This window comes from Aethina tumida, chromosome 4 (genome assembly GCF_024364675.1).
Source record: "Aethina tumida isolate Nest 87 chromosome 4, icAetTumi1.1, whole genome shotgun sequence".
Taxonomy (NCBI): domain Eukaryota; kingdom Metazoa; phylum Arthropoda; class Insecta; order Coleoptera; family Nitidulidae; genus Aethina; species Aethina tumida.
Window position 1 is genome coordinate 27,642,161 of NC_065438.1, and position 25,678 is coordinate 27,667,838.

General features: G+C 24.6%; 1 protein-coding gene across 2 annotated transcripts in view; it reads right to left on the reverse strand.

Moving 5' to 3' along the window:
- LOC109596273 (uncharacterized) overlaps nucleotides 1-25,678 on the reverse strand; it is a 74,940-nt gene that overhangs the window by 14,925 nt on the left and 34,337 nt on the right. The window contains exon 3 of one of the 2 annotated variants that reach the window (XM_020011784.2): nucleotides 22,460-22,498. The gene's annotated coding sequence lies outside the window, so the exon portion shown is untranslated. Of the gene's footprint in view, nucleotides 1-12,809; nucleotides 13,074-22,459; nucleotides 22,499-25,678 lie in introns of those variants that run through there. The other variant, XM_020011792.2, reaches the window with a different exon arrangement.

Genomic DNA, 25,678 nt, shown 5'->3' on the forward strand with positions numbered 1-25,678 from the left:
ATAAATAATTAATTAAATAAATTTAGCGAATGAATATAGAAAGAATAAAAAAATAAATAATATCGTGAAAATTTAAATTATTAAACTAATAAAGGTATATTTGAATTAATAAAATTGTGCTAAAAACATCAAACAACAAAAATTGAAATAAATAAAGAAATATTTGCAACTGACAATAAAAATGAAATTATCTAGAAAATTTGACAAATTTATTTTGTAAATATAATGAATAAGAATAAGTTGAAAAAATTCTGACAAAAAATTTTTAAAATTGTAAATTAATAAAATACTTATTGTGAAATTTGTAAAATTGTAAATTTTATATGCTGGTAAATAATAAAAGGTTAAATAAATATAATATAAACAAAAATATATATATATATATATATATATATATATATATATATATATATATATATTTGAATTATTTTGTACTAGAATAATTGAAATAATAGAAATCAGAAAGAACGAGCATTTAATAGTAAAATTACTGAATAACAGTAAATCAGAAAAATTCTGACAGAATAATCCCAAAATGTGTACAATGTAGACAAAAAAAAGTAACAATAATGATTTAAATAAAGTTTATATTAGTATAATATACGGAATAAAAATTAACAAAATATGAAGAAATAGGTATGATTTTAAAAGAAAAAAACAAGAAAACTTGAAAAACATATTCTAAAGATAAACCAGAAAATAAATTTCATTGAAATATACTGCAAAAAACTTCTTACTTACTGAAATTGCTTTAAAACTACCAATTAAAAATAAATTATTCTTAAAAAGTATTAAACAAAAATACTCGTTGAGACGTACCCATTAAAATGAAATACTAGACGTGTTCCAGCATTTCAAATATGAACTAAAAGAATGTAAATTGCTCGTTAAAAAAGTGAAACCGTATAGAAAGAAACAGCGGAATGTTGCCCGGAGTTGCTGCAATTAAAAGGAAGTCGGACGAACGCGACAGAAATATGACACTATCTGTTGATTGCGGACCGATTTCGTAACAGTTAATTAGACAACTTTTAATCCGATTTACAACAGACCGGTAATATTTTATACTTATATGAAAATGGCAATGCGAGTAGTTTACGCAATCGTGAAATTATCAAATGTTTCTCGGTCAGTTTGGTTAAGAAAAAAAAACCCACACCCATATCTGTCGAAAAAAAACAACCAGAATCTCTTTCCTGGACCATTAATTACTTAATGAAACAAGTGGAGACACAACGGGTTTTTACCATCATTAGTTTTGTAATTAATAAGTAAGCAAAGTGCTAACTGAAAAAATATTAGGCAACGTCAACGGTGAACAAATATTTTGACAAATTTAATTATCTGTTCCTACTCGATCTTTATAAAAATTTGTTTAGTATTTTTGTATTCACTATTGCAAAAAAATAATAAGTGTAGTTTTAATATTTATATAAAAAAAAAACAAAATAAATTTATGATTATTTCTAAAAATTTAAAAAATTTTTAATTCTTGAACTCTATGAGCGTAGAGACTTTTAAATAGAAGTTGTTAATATTTATATTGTAAGAAAATAATTTGATAATTTTAACATTTCTGTTATAAACTTAATATAAAATAAATTAAAATTAAGACCTCTTAATCTTAATTAAATCAGGAGTTTTAATTCATTTACTCTATGGGCTCAGTGGGTTTTAGTGGAAGTTGTTAATATTTATATTTGAAAAAAACAATATTATAATTTTAACATTTCTGTTATAATCTTATAATATAAAATAAAATAAATTCAGGATAAGTTCAAGAGGTTAGTTAAATCAGAAGTTTTAATTTCTGAACTGCATAGTTATATTTCAAAAAGAAAACAAAATTAATTTTAAAATTTCTATTAAAAACTCAATCAAAAATACAATAAAATTAAGTTTTAATTAAAAAGTTAGGAGTATAACCGCCTATTTTTAGATAGTTAAATTACGATTTAAAAATAGCTAAAACTATAGATAATCGTATTTTGATAAAGGGTTAAGAACAATTATAACGTAAATTAAATCTCGTGATAATGCAATTGTGTTTTTAGCTTATAATTTTCTATAAATATTTAATTCACAAGGGTTTATCTAATCGTGCAAAGTATCTTATATTATAGTATTATTAAAGTGTATTTGTTTTACACTCTCAAAAACTTTTGATGATAAGTTTTGGGTTTTGGGTTACTTATCTAGTACTAAAATCATTATTTTTATATCAGTTTTCTCCAGACACTGTTTATTATGTTGAATTAAATTAATAAAATAAAAATGAATGATGAAATTTTAATTATTTAATTTGAGGCCTACGTCCGTTGAACTTGTTCATAAACTCCTTAATAAAAAAATCACATTTGAAGTGATTAATATGCTTACACATGGTGTGAGCGAGTGTATGTTTTTAAATGTATATGGCGAGTTCGAGGAACGGTACATTTTATGAATGTTACTGAAACTTCTTAATTGTCGTTATTTATTGCAAGGAACATTTAATAAATTTAATAGTAAGATGTTATGCAAGATACAGAGTGAAACATCTGTAACGTTAATGGTTAATGAAATTCACCGTATCACAATGGTTTGGTAGGAGTGCCTGTGGAATTCTTTCGACCTATGATTGTAGACTTTGTATTAGTTCGTTATAAAAGTTAATCGAAACTACGCAATATGCGAAATAAGTGTGGGTTTTAATAGATTAATACATACATGTATGTAACAAAGCCTTTTAATATTCCTGTTTATAAAAATAATTACATCACACTGCTCATTATTTATATTTTCTTTCCAGGAAGGATATTATTTACTGTTTTAATTTTGTAATTATATTTTTTAATACTGGATTATTGAAAATAAAATATACTTAGAAAACTGCAGTTGTCACTATTCTAGTTTTTAAAGTAAATATCACATAAACTAACTAAAACTATTTGAGTTTTTTATCAATTTAATTAAAAAATCAACAAATCAAATTAAATAAAAATTATTGCCATATATTGCAAATTATTTAAAACTGTTTACGCAACAAAAACTTACAAATATGTATTTTTGTTAATAAAATACACTGTTAAAATAAGAAAATTCATCTGTTGACTTTTTTTGGAAAAAAGAAACCATTCCAATATGTAGATATAATGCCTGGTAATTTCTACTTTTTATAAGAAATGATTTAAGTATCCATTAATTCTTATGTTTTTACATAATAAATTACACATTTGCAAATACGTATCAATAAAATTTTACAGTTAATATACTAGTTTTCAGAATTAATTAACAACCTTTAAAAGTTTAAACAATAAATTCAAAATGTTACTTTTATATTAGAATAAACGTATTTGTCAACCAACTATTTAAAAGTTGTTAGCAAATATTTAAAAACGAAAATCAGTACACTAATAAAACAATTATTAAAAATTTAAGAAATAACTTTTTATTGTTTTCTCTATTTATTTTAAATTAAACCTGTTAAATAAAATAAAACTGCTTAAAATGAAATTTATTGAAATATTGTATTCATTATCATCTTTTGAAAATTATGATTCATAAAATAATTATATAGAAATAAATGTAACAATTATTGAAAAATATAATAAATATAGAAACATTTAATTACCTAAAAAGTACATCAAAAAATTTTTTTTTTTATTTTTTTATATATAAAATAGAAGTTATTCATCATTTAGTCCTTGAAAATTGAGACTGATAATTACAAACAAGTTGTAATTTAAAAAAAAAAAGCATCAAACTGTTTTTATCATTATTTTAGTTATTTTTTAGTTTTTATCATTAGTTTAAATTAAAGGCAATAAAAAATTTGTTTAGTCTTTTAAAATTATGATTAAAAATATTTATATACAATAAGAACAATAAAAAATTAATACAAAAAATTTAAAACTCATTATTAATAAAATTATGTCAATTTTTAAAAATTATACAAATTGTTAAAAAAAACTAACAAAAAATAACATTTTGCATTTTCAAAATTTGTACCTGTGATCTTTGAAAATTATAATATAATTAATAAAATATTATTTAACAAAGATATCATTAATTAAAAATTATATGAAATGTTATTTATGCATACTATTGTTTAAAATGATATCAAAATCTTTTTTATTAATTTTATATATAAAATTAAAATATTTAATAACTAATTCAAAATTTATTTTCAGCAAAAAATTTAAAGATCCTAAAAATACTAAGGAATCTGAATTAATAAGGAACGATAATTAGTAAAGGAATTTTAAAATACAAAATAATGAAAATTGTGAACAAAAAATTAAAAAAAAGGAATATGTTTAATGCACCACTATCTATCATTTGAGACTATTTTTATAAATAAAACTAAAAATTGCCTCAAATGATAAAATTTATATTAAAACTTCAACTTAGTCAAACATTTAAAGTTTATTTCTTCCGAATTATTTTCTTTAAAATAATTATATACAATAATAATTTTGAAAAAACCTAAGAACGATAAATTTAAAACTATAATTATTAATAAAAATGTAAAATTTATTGAAAATTATACGAAATGTTGAAAATGAAATTATATAAAATTTAAAATATTTAAAAGTACCCTTTTAAAATTTTATTATATCAATACATAAAAAGATCTCATATTATTTAAAAAATACAAGAAGATAAAATTTACTCACTCTTGCGTATTTTTTATGTGAAAAAGAAACTGAGAATTGCTATTAAAAGCATCAAAACTCCAGATATGTTGCGTTTCTTTTTCAATTCTTAATAGAAACTGCAATTAACAACTATTAAAAGTTTAAAACAAGAAATCCAAAGCCGTTTGCGTAATTCCAGTTCGGTTTTGCATTGTTATTTCATGAAATGAACGGACATTACCACATCACCTTGTTCCTATTTAATAGCGGGTATTATTCGATCTATTGCGAATGGATTTCTGCTTAATGAAACAGAAGCGAACCTGCTAAAATTTCAACGTACCCGACATGCCTGAAACTCACCATAATTTTGCGCTAATAATCGTGAACATCGAAAGTAAGTAACGATTGCGGCGAGTGTGTTCGAAAACGATTTAATACGCTCAAGACAACAATATTGCAAGGTAAATTACCGGTCGTTTTCAAGAATGGGAACGTAACAATAAATTCCGAACTGGTAATTATTATTATTCTTTTTTACGGGGCGAATTAATATTAATATCGTTCCGAAAAACGTACTGTACTGGAAACAGCCGCAGGTGGCCGCATCACGAATATTAACAACAACGTACTAAACTTAACAAATTTCTCGTTTAGTCGGATTTATTTTAATTAAATGCAATAGCATTGAATATAAAAACTATTATAAATAAATGATTAGTGCACAAAAGCTATCTTTCCTTTGGCCTTTGGTCAGTAACCCTACTATTAAAAGCATTTTAAATAAGTGTAAACAATTTGCATTTATGTCAGTATGTCAAACAATAACAAGTACTTATTATTATTATTGAGAGTTCGTTTATCTGTAAATCATAATTAGTTCAGTGTAACGTATTTTAAGTTAATCACTGATAATAAAATAATACAATTACAAATTTATCTCAATTAAATCTTATTGTTTTTTGCACTCTAAGCTTAAGACATTATCAATATTAGTCCTTCAGTTTAAACCTATTCTTTATTGAGTGTATCATGTACATTTATTACATTTGATTGAAAAAAAAACCTAATAATTATATTTCTATAATTATTAAATTATTAATAAACAGATTTGCTGGTTTTAACTTTAATTTTGCGAATTATTTAATGGAAATAATTAAAAATTTACATTACATTTTTTAAAGAATATTTAACAAAACTAATTTCAATAGTTAAATTGTATTTTACTGATTAAAAAAAGTAATTAATATTTATTATTACTAAAAGCTTCGTTAATTATAGTCACTTTAATATAAATTATTGTATATTGGTTTAAAATCATTAAAAAGGTGATTTTTTGCAAACAACTTAATAATACCAAATTGTGTTTAACCACTTTAATATCTTTATTTATGGCATAAAACAAAAACTTGGTTAGTAAATTAAGAGTTCATAAATAAAATCTCGTAAAAAATCAGCAGAAAACCTTGATATTAAATTAATCAACCGATGTTGGTTAATAATTATACTAATATCAATATTACTATATTATACACACCCAAAGTTTACAATAATTAAGAAATGTCTGAAATTAGTTAATTTTGGCTATTCCGAAGGTTTCCAGACTAGTGTTTCTGAAATATCTATGAAAACTATTATTTGGTAGATTTTAACAAATTCTAATAATTTTCAACAGAAAATGTATTATATAGAATAAAATATGTTGTTAATATCTATTTAAAATTTCGAGATAATGTAACTTTTTATTTTAAATGAAACCCATCACTGAATTTGCCCAGACTTAAATAATATGTGCAAATTTCGAGATATTAATATTGTTGTCTATGTAAACAATCATAGAATTCATCCTTTCAAAGTGTTTTGAACATAATTAGGATTTCCAAATATATACTGTTTATTATATAAGGTGGTCCACTGAAAACGTACCCCGAGGTATTACAGACTGAGACAAAATTTTTCGACAAAATCCAAAAACGTACAATGCAAAACCTTCAACCCCCTACTTAATATTAAATATGATTAATAAAAAATTAAATTATATAAAAGTGGTAAAATATTTTTAATAAATCAAAATAGTCACGATAATATATATAATTTATTATTATTATTATAATTATTTATATTAATGTGGAAATTTCTTAAATTATGAACTACTATGTTATGAACATTCAGTAATTATTTTTAAATTATATTTTAATATTTAATATTCTTGAAAGTAAATTTTATTATTTATATTAATATAAGCTAAACTACATTTAAAATCTGCATCTAACAAAAATATAACTTAATTCTGTAAAATATTATCTGTTCAGTATAGCATAAATTAACATTGTTATAAATGTTGTGTCTATTCATTCTATTTCTCATAGGAAACAGAAATGCTGAAACTGAAAATGAAACGTGATCCTGATTACAATTACAAAACACAGAAGTTTTTATTTATTCGAAACAGACAATAACATTATTATCCCTAATTTAACATTATTTGTTTAAATTTTATCCTTCTATATAATTTATTTAAAATAAATTCTCATTTAATAATTATTTATAAATTACTTTAATTATTTATAAGTTAATTTAATTAAATTTTAAATATTCAATATTCTTGAAAATAAACTTGAAATATGTTAATAGAAATTTATATTCAAAATATTCTAGCTAACAAACAAATAACTTAATCTGGTAAAATATTCAGCTTTTATTAATATGAATTAATTAATATTGTCATAAATGTAGCTTTCATTTATTTAATTTCTTAATTTTTTAGATCTAATTGAATACAACTATTTTTTAAAGAAAAGTTTTTATTAGTTTTTAAGCAAACAATTACTTTTAATATTATTTTAATGTCATTTGTTTAATTTTTTTTGTTATAGTTTATATTTATAATTAAATTACATTTTAAATATTCAATACTATTGATAATAAAAAAAGGATAGAAAAGGAAAATGTTCATAACCTGATTTGGTCATACTCACTAACCAATCATGTTTTTTAATTGTTTTTAAACAAACAACTACAATTATTATTATTATTATTTTAGCATTATTTGTTTATATTTTTTCTTTCTACATAACTTATTAACAAATAAAATTAAATTTTCTCATAATTATATAAATACAGAAATGAGGTTTTTTAAAATGAAAGTTTCAAAAGGTAATTCGACGAAATTATGGACTTGGTTGTTAAATAATTTGCTTTTATAAACAGAATTATTTCTTTTTAAATATTCAATATAGTTAGATATAAATTTTAAACATGTTAATATAAACTAAATATTTTTTGAAATATTCAGTTTTCATTACACGTGTATCCATCAATATCATATATTGTAATAAATGTAATTCTATTTAATTTATAAAATTTTTAGATTATATTGAATATAACTATTTGTCACAGAAAATAAAAAAGTTCATCTGTTCTATCCTGGTCATAATCATTAAACATGCATGTTTTTTATTCGTTTTTAAACGAAGAATAGCGGTTATTACTGTCATTTGTATCCATTTACATTATTTGTTTAAATTTTGTCTTTCAACAAAGAAAATTAAATTCCCACGGAATTATAATAAGGATGAGATAATCAACTGTTTACAAATAATATTTTCAGTAGGCAATTTTACGAAGTTATAGATTATTACTCGGTTGTTAAAGAATTATATCTTGAAATACCAACTGTAAGTTTATAACATAACCTCATTCAGTTATTATTTATAAATTACATTTTAAATGTCCAATACTCTTGAGAAAATAGTGTAATAAAACTACGTATTTCTCACAGAAAAGAGAAATGTTCACAACTTGATCCTGGTTATAATCACTTTAACTAGTTCAAGATTACAATTATATGCGTCAAAAATTATTTATTTATATCATAACCTATAATTGCTGACGTTCAACTTTCTGTTCAAACATGTGTGCGTGACATATACTCGTGTAATTAATATATTACACGTTACTAAATTTCAAATGTCAAATTCTTTAAATCGTATCTAAATAAATCTATAACAGTATAACGTAACAATTTATCTTTGTTGTTTTGAGGTTGTCAAAAGGCGTGTGAATTCTAATTTTGTAAACAGACTTGGTCATTTCCAAACATTTAACACAAGGAAGAGGAAGTTTGTTAATAACTACATCGATTAGTGTGATGTAACGAATCCATACGAATTTAACAAGCTTTGTTGTGGAAGCTCGGTTTAAACAACTTTAAGGATTCCTTTCGAACCTTATTAATTATTTTTTTACATCGATCACTATCGTCGTTTCACTTGTCAGGAAGACCGGTGATTGTGCTCACTTTTAAAAAAATATACTTTCGAATCTTATCTAATAACCGGGCAAAGTGTGAAGGAATTCGAATTTCTCGCATAAAAAAGCGTCAATGTTTGCATTTCCGTCACGTCATTTTCGTATCGCGTCTATTTTCCTCTTATGGCGTTGCCATACGTGTAAAAATTAATTTAATTTTAAGTAGCCATTGTTCAAATTGAAACACTATACTATGTTCGTTGCCAGAATGTACCCGTTTTGAATTTTTTATCCTGCCAACTTGTTGGTTAATAAAATCTAGAAATTTGTGCACTGGGACGTGCGCCATTGGGTTTGTTTTAATTAACTATAAACAATAGTCGAAACAAAAATAAATGTGCGACGAATATTAAATTATCAAATGCGTCACCTGGATTGAGATCAAAACACTTTATAATTAAAATATCACAGATCTGACTTTATAATTTAATTATCTTATTGTTGTTTAAATCAATAAATTGTGTTATTGCAGATATAATTATTGTAATTGTATTGTAATTGAAAAAAAAGTTTGTTTTGGTTTCCTGATTTTAAAAGGTAGTATTAATTAAGTTTTTTAATGCATTTAATGACCATATTTGTTAAAAAATAATTATTTTAATAATATATGTTAATGTCGGTGATAATTGTTGCTTAAACGTTTATTTATATTGTTTTTATTATATTTATGATCATAACAGTTTATTAACTTTTGATCATCAGGTTAGAAAATAATATTTTTTGCGCCAAAAAAACTTCTCAACTATTCAAAATTACATATTATTCAATAGTTATTAACTTTACTACTTTATGTGATGAAATAATTATAAATATATAATTAGATATATATTTTTATATATAAATAATAGTCAGCACTTTATAAATATGATTTATAACCATCACTGAAGTATTAGAAAATATGTCGTTTACTAATGCATTCCTGATTATTATTTTCATCAAATTAGTTTAAATATTGCAACATGAAATTTTTAAACTGATTGATTGATTATTTTTCTTAAATGTGTAGATGTACTAAACAAATATAAATAAAAATGCTGAAAAACTTCCAAAAACTAAGTTTAAAAAAGTATTATAATGATTTTGAAACACCATAATTTAACGGTGATTTAAAAAATTCTTTCAAAGATGAATCAGCCAGTCATTATTCATTCATTCCTTAGATAAAAGTATTAAAATATATATAATTCATTGAAACACTTTGGTATTCAAATGTCAGTAATCAGTATTTCCAAACATATGTAATAACAATGAGATAATCAAATGGCAGCATCAACTGCATCTGGACCAAGCATCAACTAACTATTTTATTCTACTACTACTACTTCAAATAATGCGCCTAACGGTCAATTCCGAGTTACACGTGCATGTCTCGTTTAGTAAAAACAAATTACCACTGATACGATTGTTTAATCATCCACGGTCATTAAAGTTTCATTACTAAATGAAAATTTAATTTTTGTTATTGTACAGGTAATAAAGGAAACTTAGGAGAGAAATTGAAGGTAGGTTTCATCGATTAATCGATCGTTGAAGTCACCTTAAAGTTCAAGTTGAAAGAGAAAAAGGTTGCTTGAAGCTCTTTTACTTATCTTTTTAATAACACATTGGAAGACAAAATGCCATTAATTGTAAAAAAAATTAATTATAATTATAATTTGCTTCTGAAGATTTATTGCTTATTTTTTATAAGTTGGTTATTTTACTAAACTTTCTTGGAAATTATTCATTTCGATTGAAATTAAAAAAAAGTTATTGAATATTTTAATGATTAAAATAATAAAAGTACTTACAAGTTTGTAAATTATTCAAAGAAATTATCATAAATAAAACAAAAATAAATGAATAAATGAAAAAAGAGGATGACTAAAATACAATCAATATTTTTATTATAATTTCCATTTGCTAAGTAAAAACTGACCCATTATAGATAGAAACAAGACTCCAGATTTTGTGAAGAAAAAAATCTTAAAAAACTAGAGGTTTGTTGAAACAAAAATATATTTCAGGAAATAATCGTAAATAAATTAAAAATGATGACAATACAATCAATATGATATTATTTTGATTTGATCAATAAAAAACTACTTTATGTAAATACACACAAAAATTTAGTTTGTGGGAACTAAAAAGTTATAAAAGAAATTATCCAAATTCTACATAATATAAAAATGAAGATGACTTAAAGAACAATACAATCACTAATTATGTTATTAATTAGATTTGGTTAATAAAAAATTACTTTCTGTAAATACAAATAAGAATCTAGCTTTTGAGATTTAAACATATTTAAAAAAGAAATTGTCCAAATTCTATATAATTTCAAGAAACTTGTTGTTATTTTCATTTGGTGAATAAAACCATTCACTGTAAATTAAGACGACAATTAAGTTTTTGAGAAGTAAACAATCTTGAAAAGAAAGAAATTGTTCAAATTCTATATAAAAATAGAATCAATATTTATGATGTTATTTTGATTTGGAGAATAAAAAACTTCTGACTAAATTAAGATAAGAATCCAGTTTTGGGAAAGCAAACAATCTTGAAAAGAAATTGTTCGAATTTTATATAATTTCAAGAAAATTATAACAAAGATGCCTACAGGTTTGTTAAAGAAAAAAAAATATATTTCAGGAAATAAAAATTAATAAATGAAAAATGAAGATTACTTCAAAAACAATACAATCAATATTTATGATGTTATTTTGATTTGGTGAATATAAAACCACTCACTTTAAATTAAGATAAGAATTTAATTTTTGAGAAGTGAACAATTTTGAAAAGAAAATGTTCAAATTTAATTCAATTTCTAGAAAATTATAATAAACATACCTACAGGTTTGTTAAAGGAAAAATGCTTCAAAAAATAAGAATAAATCAAAAATGAGGATGGCGTCAAGATTAATACAATCAATATTTATGTTGTTATTTTCGTTTAGTGAATAAAAAATCACTCACTATAAATTAAGTCAAGAATCCAGTTTTTAGGAATTAAACAATCTTGAAAAGAAATTATTCAAATTTTATAGAATTTCAAGAAAATTATAATAAATGTATCGACAAGAAATAAGAATTAATAAAAGAAAAATGAGGGTGATTTCAAGAACAATACAACCAATATTTACGTTGTTATTTTGATTTGGTGAACAAAAAACCACTTACTGTAAGTTAAGACAAGTATCCAGTTTTTGAGAAGAACAGAAATTATTCAAATTCTATGTAATTTCAAGAATATTATAATAAACAGGTTTGTTAAAGAAAAAATATTTCAGGAAATAAGAATTAATAAATGAAAAGTGAAGATGACTTCAAAAACTATACAATCAATATTTATGTTGATATTTTGTTTTGGTGAATAAAAAATCACTGACTGTAAATTAAGACAAGAATTCAATTTTTGGGAAATGTATGTAATTTCAAGAAAATTATAATAATAAAAAAATATTTCTGGAAATAAGAATTAATAAATGAAAAATGAGAGTGACTTCAAAATCAATACAATCAATACTTATGCTGACATTTTGATTTGGAAAATAATAAGCCACTTACTTTAAATGAAGACAAGAATCCAGCTCATGTAAAGTAAAAATTCTTAAAAATGAGGTTGTTCAAAATTGTATAAAATTTTAAGAACCATATAATCAACGTAAACATACAGACAGGTTTGTCAAAATAAAAAATATATAACAGGAAATAAAGACTAAAAACACAATTATTAAATATTTAAGGCAGAAATGAAGAAAAGCATGACTTCAAGAACAATAGAATCGACATTTATGTTAGTTAGTTGTTTTGTTTTGGTGTAGGTATTTTATAATATTATTATGTTGATTGTATAGTAACCTAAATATTTACTGAATATTTTCATTGAAAACCACTCACTGTAAATAATCGCAAGAATCTAGCGTGTTGACACGACAATCGACCAGTTGGCAAAATCCAATCGCACAATTAGAGATAATCCAGATCGCGTTTAACTGTTTCACACCGCGACCGCGACACGATTTGAAGAAACTCTCGCGGCAGCTCGCGCACCGAAGCACCCAAGCACCCAGTCACGCAGCTCTGAAACAACTGGCTAACTGGCTGCCACTGGCAGTGGCCAGTGCCGGCCCGGCCCGGCCGGTGGAACAACAAGTGGATGTCGGCAACACCAAGGTATCCCCCCGACTCGAAAGCACCGGCCTACTGAACCGAACAGAACGAAATAAAAAAAAGATACAAAGAATGAAGAGCGGATACGTCGACACAAATATTGGCCGTTTAAAAACCTCACTCGAGCCGAACGGTTGCGCGGCATTGTTTTCCGAAACTGGAAACGCTTAAACGTCATCGCGGCCATTGCTGAACGCGGCCGCCCGTCTGCGTTTTTCTTCGTTCGTCCGTTTTCCGACGAACAGGAAGATGCGTGATTGATAAAACGGAGACGTGAAAGCGGACCGTTACGCCTGGTCAATGTTCAACGCAGCCGATATCTTCTGCTGTTGCTTTTTCGATGGTCTGGTTTCACTTTTTGTAACAAGGAGATGTCAGTTTATATATTAAGACATCTTTGAAAAGATATGTCAGAATTTGTATCAATATTTGATGTTATATGAAGCACCGAAAAATTCTTTTTGGGGACGTAACGCGATTCAATTGTTTTTGAGTAAATCAAGTTATAGCCAAACTCGACTACTTGAACTATGTCTAGAAAAAAGTTTGGTTCATTAAAATTATCAAATATCCCTAAAATGGTCACTAGGAGATCTAATACCACTAACCATTATAAAAATTAATTTTTCCATCTAATTTACCAATTAAGGTACATTTATATGGCTATTTTGATTTGATGAATAAAAACTGAAACTCACTGCTAATAAAGTCAATAATCCGTCTCTTGTGAAATATATACATTTTTAAATTAATTTCAAGAATAACATAATGAACGTAAACATACAGACAGGTTTTGCGAAGACAAAACAAATAATTTCAGGACACACCGAAATAAAAGACAAATTATTGAATATTCAAAGCAGAAGTGAAAAGTAAGCATAATTCTAAGAACAAAATAATTGATTCTTATGTTTGTTATTTTGATTTAGTGAATAAAAAAAACCACTTAATGTAAATAAGTCTTAACAAAGAAGTTGTTCAAATTTTATTATAATATTATAATTTAAGAAAATATATATATTTTATATATTTTGATAGTCTATACTTTCAAATTTACATACTATAATTTTAAATAAATATATCAAAGAGTTTTTGAGTTACAGCATTCCAAAGGGTAGCTGCTCAACAGTTGGAAAATTACATTTACTACGGAGCTTACCCAGTGTTACTGTTCGGATTATAATGATGAAAGCAATTGATCCAACTCATAGATATTGCATTATTCAGTTTCTTTTTGTTTTTTATGGAATTAGTAATTTAGAGAGGAATAAAACTGTAAAAAAAGTAAGCGAGCCTTAGGATTCAAAATTGCTGTGATGTGTGTACGCAGTCATATATATAAATAAATAGAGTTTTAGTGAGTATAATTGCGCCTTTTGGGTATCGGAATAAACGGAGTTAAGCCAACATAAAAGAAAAATTAGAATAACTACAGGAATAACACAATCAATATCTACTATAAAAAAGTCAAAATTTTGTGAATGTACAAAAAATTTTTATAATTTTAAGAAAAGTTTAAGAAACGTACTTACAAGTTTGTTTCAGCCAAGAAAACATACTTATAACCAAGAAATATTAAATATAAATTAAAAATTATACTTTTGACTTAGTGAATCAATTGTTTTTGAGCAAATAAAATTAAGAGAAAAACTCTTATATCCTAAATCATAACTTGACTTGAAAAAAGATTGGCTTCTAGACTTCGACTTATTAAATAAACTAAAAATAATTGAAAGAACGTTATTAACCTAAGATGGTCACTAGGAGGATCAACACTGCTGACTTTATCATAAAAATGAATTTTTCTTACTAATTTACCAATTAAAGGTGCATTTAAAATATTATAATTATAATTTACCATGAGAATATCGTGGTGGTAATACTGTAAACATTAATCAAGAATGGAGAGGCTGAACGCAATCTATCGAACGAATGACTAGGGAAAAATTATTGACTGTGTTTATTAAATTTCTGGATAATTTGTTATTGAGAAGAAAATATTTCCACCTGTTTCCAAGAAAGTAGTTCCAATTCCAGATTACTTTAAATTAATTATTTTAAAAGTATTGAAGTCTAGACAAATAACAACACAAAGTTCTTTGTCACTTATTAAAATCCTGGTAAATATTGTAATCTAATCATGTAATTTATGATATCATATTTTAATGTTTAAACTACATGTGCACATCCATGTTTGTACTCGACATTTGTTTACTTTTAGCATTAATATTAATATAAAATTTAAAATCTTCTAGATAATTTTGAACTCCAATATATAAAAATCTTAACCCGGTATTAACAAGTGTGAAATTTCGTTCAACTTGCGAAAGTTCCGGAATATTTTTTTATCATAATTTTCCCTCGAAATAAAGACAAAACAAAGATATTCTTTAGTTATACATAAGATCCAATCAAATTTAGTCCGAGTATTTAATATTTAAAGACACTTTAAAAATAATATTGGGATTAAAGAATGATTAAGTTTAAAAAGACTGGAAGTTAAAATCTAACTTAACAGATTTATTAATTAAGTTAATTTAATAATTGTCCTATCTAATTAAATTGATTACTTTATTTGAATATGCAGAATGAAATAACGGAAAAAGCCGTTGTTCAATGTAGTTCAACTCCTATTCTTGTCGTTATTTAAAATCCTAGTAAATTTTAAGTAGGATTTTTTCAAAATTGCATATAGTTGCATGTTTGTGTCTTAATCTTTCTTTAAAAAATATCTTGTATATTTCTGTCAATGTATGACTTCATAAAACAGGTAATATTTACATAAATTACGTTACGTAAATGCATCGTAACATTTTTACTATTACTATATCTTAATTAGCATTTTTATAGATCAAAATGAAGATAAATAAAGAAAAAATAGTTTTTGGCAATTCAATATTCATATGAGAATTAGCTATATAATAAGAGAAAGACCATAGGAAAAGACTTAAAACGTCTGTATTGACAAACAAGTTTATATAATATTAATATTAATATTAAAGGATAATGATAAAGTTTAAAATAGAAAAAGAATTAGTTTTATCTTTAAGTTAATATACTTTTAAACAAAAAGTAAGAAAAAACTTAAATTTCAAATATTTACACATTATTGTTGACGTTGACCACTTAAAAATATCCAAAATTTTTGTGAAGCACCACCGTGACACACAACATGTTTCCAACATGAAATAAAATAAACATTATTTATCTAAAATATTTAAATAGTGAGGCTCATATGAGATAGACTCATTTCAAAAAAATAATGTTGTATATTATTTATTCAAAACGGGATGTAATTTAAAAAATTATTACAAAATGATTTAAAATTAATTTGTTATTCAAATATGTATGTAGATGTGGAAAAAATATATTATCCTACTCTTAACTAAATAAAAAATTTAAAAGTGTAAATTAAAAACATTTGATAATCTGCATTAATAGAATATATTAAAATTAAAACAAGAACTCAAAATAAATACAATAAATTAGATCGTACATTTTAATTTCAAAATAAATTAAATATCTCAGTTATCTCTAAGGATTTTGAAATGTAATAAAGGTAACTATTTCTCAATACATCAAGGTTTCGATATTTCACATTAGCTATATTTTTTTATTTTCTAACAGAAACACAGATTATTACAATGGTTAATGATTGTTATGTGCTCGTTAAATAATATTACATTTAACCGCAAGATTATTATTACTAAAAGACTGCGTTCGATAAGTCACATTGGTAATATAGGTAAATTAAAAATATGCAGACATTTCGAAACTATGTGGTTTATCGTGACCAATTCGATAAACGCAAAACTTATTTATTGTTAAGTATATTGGTATTACTCTGGGAATTTTAAGAACAATGAATATTAAATAATATATTCAATATGCGATAAGTCTATTTTTACGCAGTACAATACTTTTTTGTGGATTTTTATATAGATTATGTACAAGTATTTTAAATCTGCTCTTTGTTTCTGTTTAACAATTAATTTAAAAAATGTACGATGAAAATATTCAGAAGTGACGGCCTTTGTTTATAGGTGGATACAGAAGATGTATTTAGTGAAATACTTGTAAAACACATCCTTAGTTTCTAAAAATAAGTCAACAAAACAAGAGGAACTTTTATTTATGTTCAAAGGTACGATTTGATTTGAGATACGTATTTTATTACTTTTTTGTGTCAAATTGTATGACTCCCCTTTAATTTTCATATTAATTATCAACAAAGTCCATAATTATTAAAGATGCATTCTTAATTATTTGGTGATTGAATGACGTACGACTACTAAAACGATTGTAAAACACGGGTCTGGATTCTAAAAATGAATCATTAAATTATGGGGAACTGTTAGTCATGTTCAAAGGTACAATTTGATAAGAGACATGCTTAGTACAACATATTTTTTATGCCAAATTGTACTATTACATCAATTTTCAAATATAAATATCGTAAAAATTATTAACTTTTCAGTCTTTTTTAATCGATGGTTAAAAAATATGTATTTAGTAAAATACTGGTAACTGGTACATATTTATTTATATTCAAAGACACACCTAATTAGATACTTTAATTTTATAGCCATCTTTTATTATATTAGTTTGTAGCAATAGATTCATAATTATCAAACATATTATATAAAAATCAGTCCCAATTTATTAGTAATTAGAAAAAATGTGTTTAATTAAAAGTTGATAAACCACACATATAGATTTTGAAAATGAATGAACACAATATGTTGAAAGTTTATTTATATTAAAAGGTACATTTTGATACTAAAATTGCCATAAATACCATTACAGATCCTAATTTATTGATGACTGAAAAATACATTTGATAAATGATGAGAAACTTTTATTTGTATGGGGAAGAAACTGATTATTAATATTTTCACATATACCATAAAAAATTCTGAAAATGAATGAACAAGATTTTGGGGCAATGTATTTATATAAAAAAGTGCAATCAGTTTATTAAAATTGTCATAACTGGCAATAAAGATGCAGTATTAATTTATATCTGGTTGGAATAGATACATTTAGTAAAATACTTGTGGACAATGTGTGGAGAATTTATAAAAAGTAACAATCTGATTATTAAAATTGTCATAAATACCATGATTAATTTATGGATGATTGGAAAAAATATATTTAGTAAAAAGCTAAAGAGGTGTTAATTTATTGGTAAACCTTATGGCTGGAAACAAAAAAAATGAATAGGCCAAGTTTATTTATAGAAAAATATTATTAAGATTAAACTTGGATTTTGAATATGAGTGAATAGAATATGGGAAAATTTTATTTATATAAAAAGATACAATCTGCTTATTAAAAATGTTGTATGAATTCATTGGTGATTGGATGCACTTAGTAAAATCCTTGGAATCAATCTCAAAATTGATGAATAAGAAAAAACTGGTAAACCATATGTCTAAATTATGAAGAGAAATGAACACAATATGAGGAATGTTTATTTTTACAAAAAGATTACAAAAGTTGTCAGAACATTCATTTAAGAGGCAGTCTTAATTTATGGGTGATTGGAAAAGATATATTTAATAAAAAGCTGAAGAAGTGTTAATATATTGGTAACTGAAAAGAAATAAATAGGGTAATTTTATTTATTCAAAACTATTATTAAATTACATAGTACATAATTATTGAAATTGTTACAAATTCTTCACCACCAGACGATTGAATTTTGAATATAAGTGAAGAGAATATGGGAAAATTTTATTTATATAAGATACAAACTGAATATAAAAATTGTTATAAATAATGAAATTAAGAAATAACTGGTAATCCATATCTCCAGATTTTACAAAAAGATTACAAAAATACTTGAAATGATCATTAAAATTGCCATAATGTTCATTTAAAATGCAGTCTTAATATAATAGAATATAAGGAAAGTTATTTATATAAAAAAATACGATCTGAAAATTAGTCGGTTATCAAAATATGGAAAACTTTTGCTTATGTTAAAAAACATAATCTGATCTGAAACTTCTTTCCTACAATTATTACATAATTTAAAAAAAAAAACATTAAAAAAAGTGTTAATTTATTGGTGACTGGCCAGATGTTTGGATTCCGTAAATGAGTCAAAAAAATATGGGGAACTTTTATTTATATTCAAAAGTACAATCTGATTACAGACGCGCTTTCTAAAACTACCTTTTATTGTGTCAAATTGTATGAGTACGTCCCATTAAATTAATTTGTTCCAATGTCTGATGGCAACGTGATGGAAAAAACAGTTTATTAGAAAATGCAAATGGAGTCATGCTTATTAATAACCATGTACGAGACAAGGATTTTTTCAATTATAAAATCAAATCTTATAACATTTACATTCAGCTCCTGTTAACAATGAACAAAACTTTTTTGCCACTTAAATTATGTATAAATTGTTGTTTTGTATGGTTAAAAGTTTAAGTTCATCCAACCTTCGACTGAAAGAAGCACATTCCGATACGATTTCTCTACTTATTTACAACCGGAAAACAATCCATTGTCCTTGTCGTAGATCAAAACACGACCAAGAACATGGACAAGAATTTAAACACAAGTTTTTTATCTTATATAAACCAGCAACGACGAAAAGCACAGCTACTCTTTTCAGTGCACAGAACCAACAGTCGTTTGAAACAAGAGCACAATTTTCGCACGTGCGACTTTCGCATGGTATGCATGTAATGGGTACCATACGAAAATACAAAAAGTTGTCCATGGGACTCGGCTTTGGGTCTCCGATGGAAATTGGTACCTTATTAATCCGTGTGTGTGCCGGTGAGCAACTTACCCGCAGAGTCGTGACCCACTCAGTATGGTTATTGCTATTACGACATTATTAATAATTTACTAATGCTTTTTAATGAAAGGAATGCGTGACTTTTTTAAGTATAACAGGTGGGGCGAAGCCTATTTTATTTATCCACAATGGTGTTCTTTCAGATTGCGACTCCGTGGTAAACAAATCGTTCAGATTGGAAATGTTGATATACATACTGATGTGATTCATTGCCAATACACTTAATAAATTGAAAATTCTTGTTTTAAATGTATGTTAAACGCATTAAATGTGTCTTTTATGTAAATGATTACAAAAAACTAGATAAAAATTACAAAATATTAAATAAAAGATGAGATTTAATTATGCCAAATATTATACATGATATTTATTCTCAATTCAGCTGAAATTGTTAATAGTTATGCAGTGGTGGCCAGAGAAATAGTATACATTAGTGTTAGGGAGACCGGAAAATAATGTCGCTTTCTTAAATTTAAGCGAATAAATTTTAATAAGGCTTTATTTTTAATGAATAATATTATTATCCTCGTTATCTTCAATCCTTTTATCAACTAGTGTGTAAATTTTCAATCCCGGACTGATAATCTATCTCTTACGGTCTTGAAAAAACATTAATTGCAAGTTGTGTTTCAAGTAGATCTTTTATTTTGCTGAAAAGGATTTTTTGTGGAGCAGGAAAAAAATTGTTTATCCTGAAACCTATTGGTTTTTCTTGCTCGTACAGTTTTATTTTTAATTGGTAAATTATCGTTGGCAAATGGTTATATTACACCTCCCATTATATCTTTATACATGAAATGGAACGTGTTATCAATAATTTTCAGTACTGGTACTATATCATGTATCATGCTCTCCGTATTTCAAAGTTTTTGTAGTCTGTCTTAAGTCCAAATTTTTATTTGGAACGAAACGAACATAATTTTTATTCTTAGTCAAGAATAAAAAATATATAGTCTTTCTTGGCAAAAAATTTAAAGAATAATTATGTTGTTCAGATTTTAGACTTATTCGAATATTCTCTTTTGATACCAATGGTTTCTTTACTGAAACACATCCTTCCTTTATTGGTTTATTTGTTCAGTTGACAACTGGTACTTTCACTAAACCTACTAAGATTGTATTATTCAGTTAATTCATTATTTGTTTACCTAAAAGATAAGAAAGGATTTCGTTTACTGATGCTTCCAACCCAATCCAATCTGTCTTTAACTTTTTCAGTCATGGTTTTTATTACAACTAAAATATCAATGAAACTAAGAAAAAAAATTCAGGTATTGAGGCTTTCGAGGAATGAGGTGATTAGTGACATTAACCATTGATACAAACAAACTACGATGAACTGTGTATATTATTTATTAATATTATCAGTAATGTAAAAATTACTTTTTATGAAAGTCTGAAAAACACGTGTTTCCTTTACGTAGGCAAAGGAACACTTTACATGTATTGCACTGCCATATAGTACGCACAGGAGATATTTTACAGCTATATTTGTAGCATCTTTTCGATTGCTGCTAGATGGCATGAATTTTAGTGTAAAAATTCAAAAAGAGGTGGTTTGTGACACTTACCATCAAGAGACAGAGAGAGTTAAATGAAGTTACTTAATGTTAAAACTTTTTCCAAATGAGTGAATGTTCATATTGATTAATAACATTGTAAACTATTTTTAGGAAGTATCTTTAGTGACGTCAGCAATATTTAAGCGTGATTTTTCAAGTTAATTATTAATTTCCTTTCCTATGGAGTACGTTTTTCGTTCTTCCCACTAAGTTAATCCCAGTGAGTTTTTCAAAAAAATAATATAAATGTTACTAAGACTAAATTCTTACAATTAAGAATATTGTTAAGTAGAACAACAAGACTTATTAATTTTTGTCTTTAAAATTGTTAATATTATACATATTTCATTTTACTGTGGATTTATTCGAATAATTTTCTAATTATGTTGTATTTTATGTGTGTTTTAAAAAAAAGGGTTCCTTTGTATTTTTTATACACAATTAACAATACGTTTCCCGTTTTTCAAAAAGTACACTCAGAATTTTCATTAAATACAAGATGAGATTTAATTATACCAAAAATTATACATGATAAATATTGATAATTCGGTCAAAATTATTAATAGCTATGTGTAATAAAATTTTGTGTAAGTTAGTTAATTCTACTTATGAAATTAAAACGTAAAGAGGTATTTGCATTTTATTTTAAATTGCTTAAAACACAATCCCTAATATTCATACATGCATAAATTAATTTATTTGGTTAAAAATAATTAATATTTTATTTCTATGACTTATAAATTTGTTAATTTTGACTATAAAATTGTTAATATTATCCATATTTCATTTTACTACGATTTCATTCGTATAATATTCTATTTATGTTGTCTTTTATGTGTATTTCTTTAAAACGAAAGTTCTTTTGTATATTTTATAGACAATTTAACAGTACAAATCGCAATATTTTCCATACTGCAAGTTAAAAAAGCTAATACACAAAACAGCAATAATATTACCGTTACTTGTATTTTATCTAATCAGTAATTATGAATACATACCTTAGTATGACATCCATTGGCCAAACACCTTTCACAAATCTGCAAATATAAAATTGCTTATATTAGCCATAATATATAAAAATTACTAAGCACGCTGCATACATTAGTTACGTATTCAAATTGTTGAAGAATGTTGATATTTTAAATTTTCACTTAGTCACAACAAATCTATTTTAACAAGTTTATTAATAAACGTGTAAAAGCACAAAAATGTCATAATTTTTAACAATGGAAAACTTCGACTTGAACGACATAAACTTAATTTATGAGTCAATAATATGAAACAATTTAATATTTATGGTAGACTGAACAGCACGAATAAGCAATATTAGCAATAGCGATATTTATATGCAACAACAAGAATGTCAGAGCAATTAATAGAATTTGTTTATCTGTACTAAAACAGTATCACGAAATTTTGATTTAAGGACCGCCAAAACTACGTGCGAAACCACACAAGTACGTATCTTTATGTTGATCATTGAGATTGAGTGGGACATGTCATAATTTTAATTACGCGACATTGTAATTTCTAATCGTTTTAAAGCAGACGCCGTTTTTTTAATGTTTAAAGTACAGGTATCAAAGGTACATTTTTTATTCAATTCTCTCATTTTAAATCTTTTTACAAAACAAAAGTTATACACTCAGTAGATACGTTTGTATATTTCTTTGAAATTATAAAAGTGATAAAATATATAACATGATTTTTATATCTATTTATATCCATATGAATATATCTATAGCATAAAATTTTTACACTAGTTTTACATATGTTTTTAAGAAAAGCCTAAAAAACTTGAATAATTGTAAAGCAGAAAAGTCTTTAAATTAAAAGAAATTTTAAGTTGTATACAATGAAATAAATAAATATAAATATGTAAGTCAATTTACCTTGGACTTCAATTGTTAGACTTTATTTATTATAAAGATTTCAAAAATGTTAAATAAATTATTAATTTATATCAAAATAATTAGAAACAATTGACAACGTTTATAGTTACACCTTTCAGTTAATCAACAATCATTGTTATTTATAGTCGATAAATACACATACGACATTAATAAAGAATTGTTACTTCGATAAAAACAGAAGTATTTAAATTCTAAAATACAGAAATATGCGATAAGGTTGAATATAGCTTTTAATACAATGAAATCAATAATAATTCACAAGTAGACGCTATTTTTTTAATGATTAAAATACTAGTTTCAAAAGTACACTTTTTCTCTAATTGTTTATCGAAATATTTAGAAACAGTCCTTTTTAAATAAATAAATAAATAAATAGCATATTTAATTCAAATAAATAATTTAAAAAAATAACTAAAAAAGTGAATAAAGAGAATTTAATTTAACCAAAATTTACCTTTTCTAAATTCTAAAATACAGAAATAATATATATAATAATTTAATATAAAGATATAATAATAATTATCAAATGTTTAAAATACAAATTTTACGGGTATACTTGATGATATTTTCCTTGATTTTTATTTACATACATTTTTGGAACCACCATCATTACATAATATATTTTAACATGAAAAAATAATTTAACAATTGTAATAAATAAAAAAATGAGCCAGGTTTGTTCACTGAAACTTAATTTTATATAATTTAGAAATTACTCCAAATAATAATAATTTTGTTGTTTTTTTTTTGTCAAACATAATTAAAAACAATGGTTAACGTCAATAGACGTTATATAAAATAAATTTTATAAATACAACTGAAGGCAATAAGTAATTTATACATTTCAATGTATCTATTAACATTATCTTACCTTATAAATACACCTAAGGCAATATAAAAAATATTACTACTTTAAAAACAGAACACATTTAGAACCTGAAATTCATGGAAAATAAGTTAAATATAGTTTTTAATGCAATGAAATCAATAATCTTTTAGAAATATTGGCAAATTAAATTTCATCAATATCCTTGATAAATGAAGATTGCCTTTATTTAACATTTCGCACACAAAATTAACATTTTGGTTTTATTTATGGCTAGTAATTTTAAAATAATACCGGTTGTTATTGAATTTAATTTATTTAAATGTTATACGTAACAGTTCTAGGGTGCATCATTAAATATGTAATAATATACATTTGTGTCAATTTTCCATAAACCACATCCGCTTCCATTTCAAGTCGATATTTTTAAATCGTGTAAGATTTAAATTAAATTCTCATTATTACAACTAAAGTGTAGCATCACGTCAATTTTATAAAAGTACTTATTTATCAAAATGGTAATGTGTGCTTTGACAATCATTTAAGTGTTTGACGTAAATATTAACTGTGGATGCACATAATCCCAGTAACGTTTCATAGATAAAAACGGTTTTTAGTGAACATGTGTGTGTAAATTTATTGCATAGTCAATAGTTTACAGTTTGTCTATATATTTAGGCTAATCAATAGTACTGTAGTGTAATTGTATCCAAGTTGTCTTAAAAAAAGTTCAATTCACTGAAACTTTCCTAATGAATATTCCCAAAGATCTATCTCATTAATTTCCTTGGAATTTAACAATATACTATTACACAAAAACACGAAAAATTAATTGCTTAACAAATAAGCTTCATTGATTTCTACATTTCACAGATGATTTAAAATAATCGCCAGGTTTTTAATTATATGGGTAGTTTATTCTATTTTGACCTTTTACATAATAATTACATTGTTTACTAAAGCATGTAATTAGAAAAATGAAGAAACATGTTACAGGTAGTTATTTACGGGAAACTATTATAATGTAACATTTTTAATCTGTGGATTTTTGAAACATTAAAATGAAAACAAAGTTTTATTTTAATATAATTACCAATTATTACAGCTTTTTTATTTTAATCTGTCAATTTTTTACTATAAGAATATTATATATGTACAAGTTCTCTGAGTGTGTAGTAAATAAAAGATTAAAAAATGTTTCCATCTTAAAAAGGCCATACTGCATATGTGCATGCATGTGCGGACATTAATAAATCTTTCAAATGTACAAACGACTACATACTTCACTACAACTTTATATCATAAAAGGTGTACTACATTTATTTCATAAATAAAATTCTCAATTATTACTTTAACGCAAACATTAATATGGTCCCATTTTGTTATACACTGATGCTGAAGGACCTGAAAATAAGTAACTCATCCAGTGAAATATATTTATTCAAAAAATTCCAAATTTAGAACAAAAAGGGTCAAAT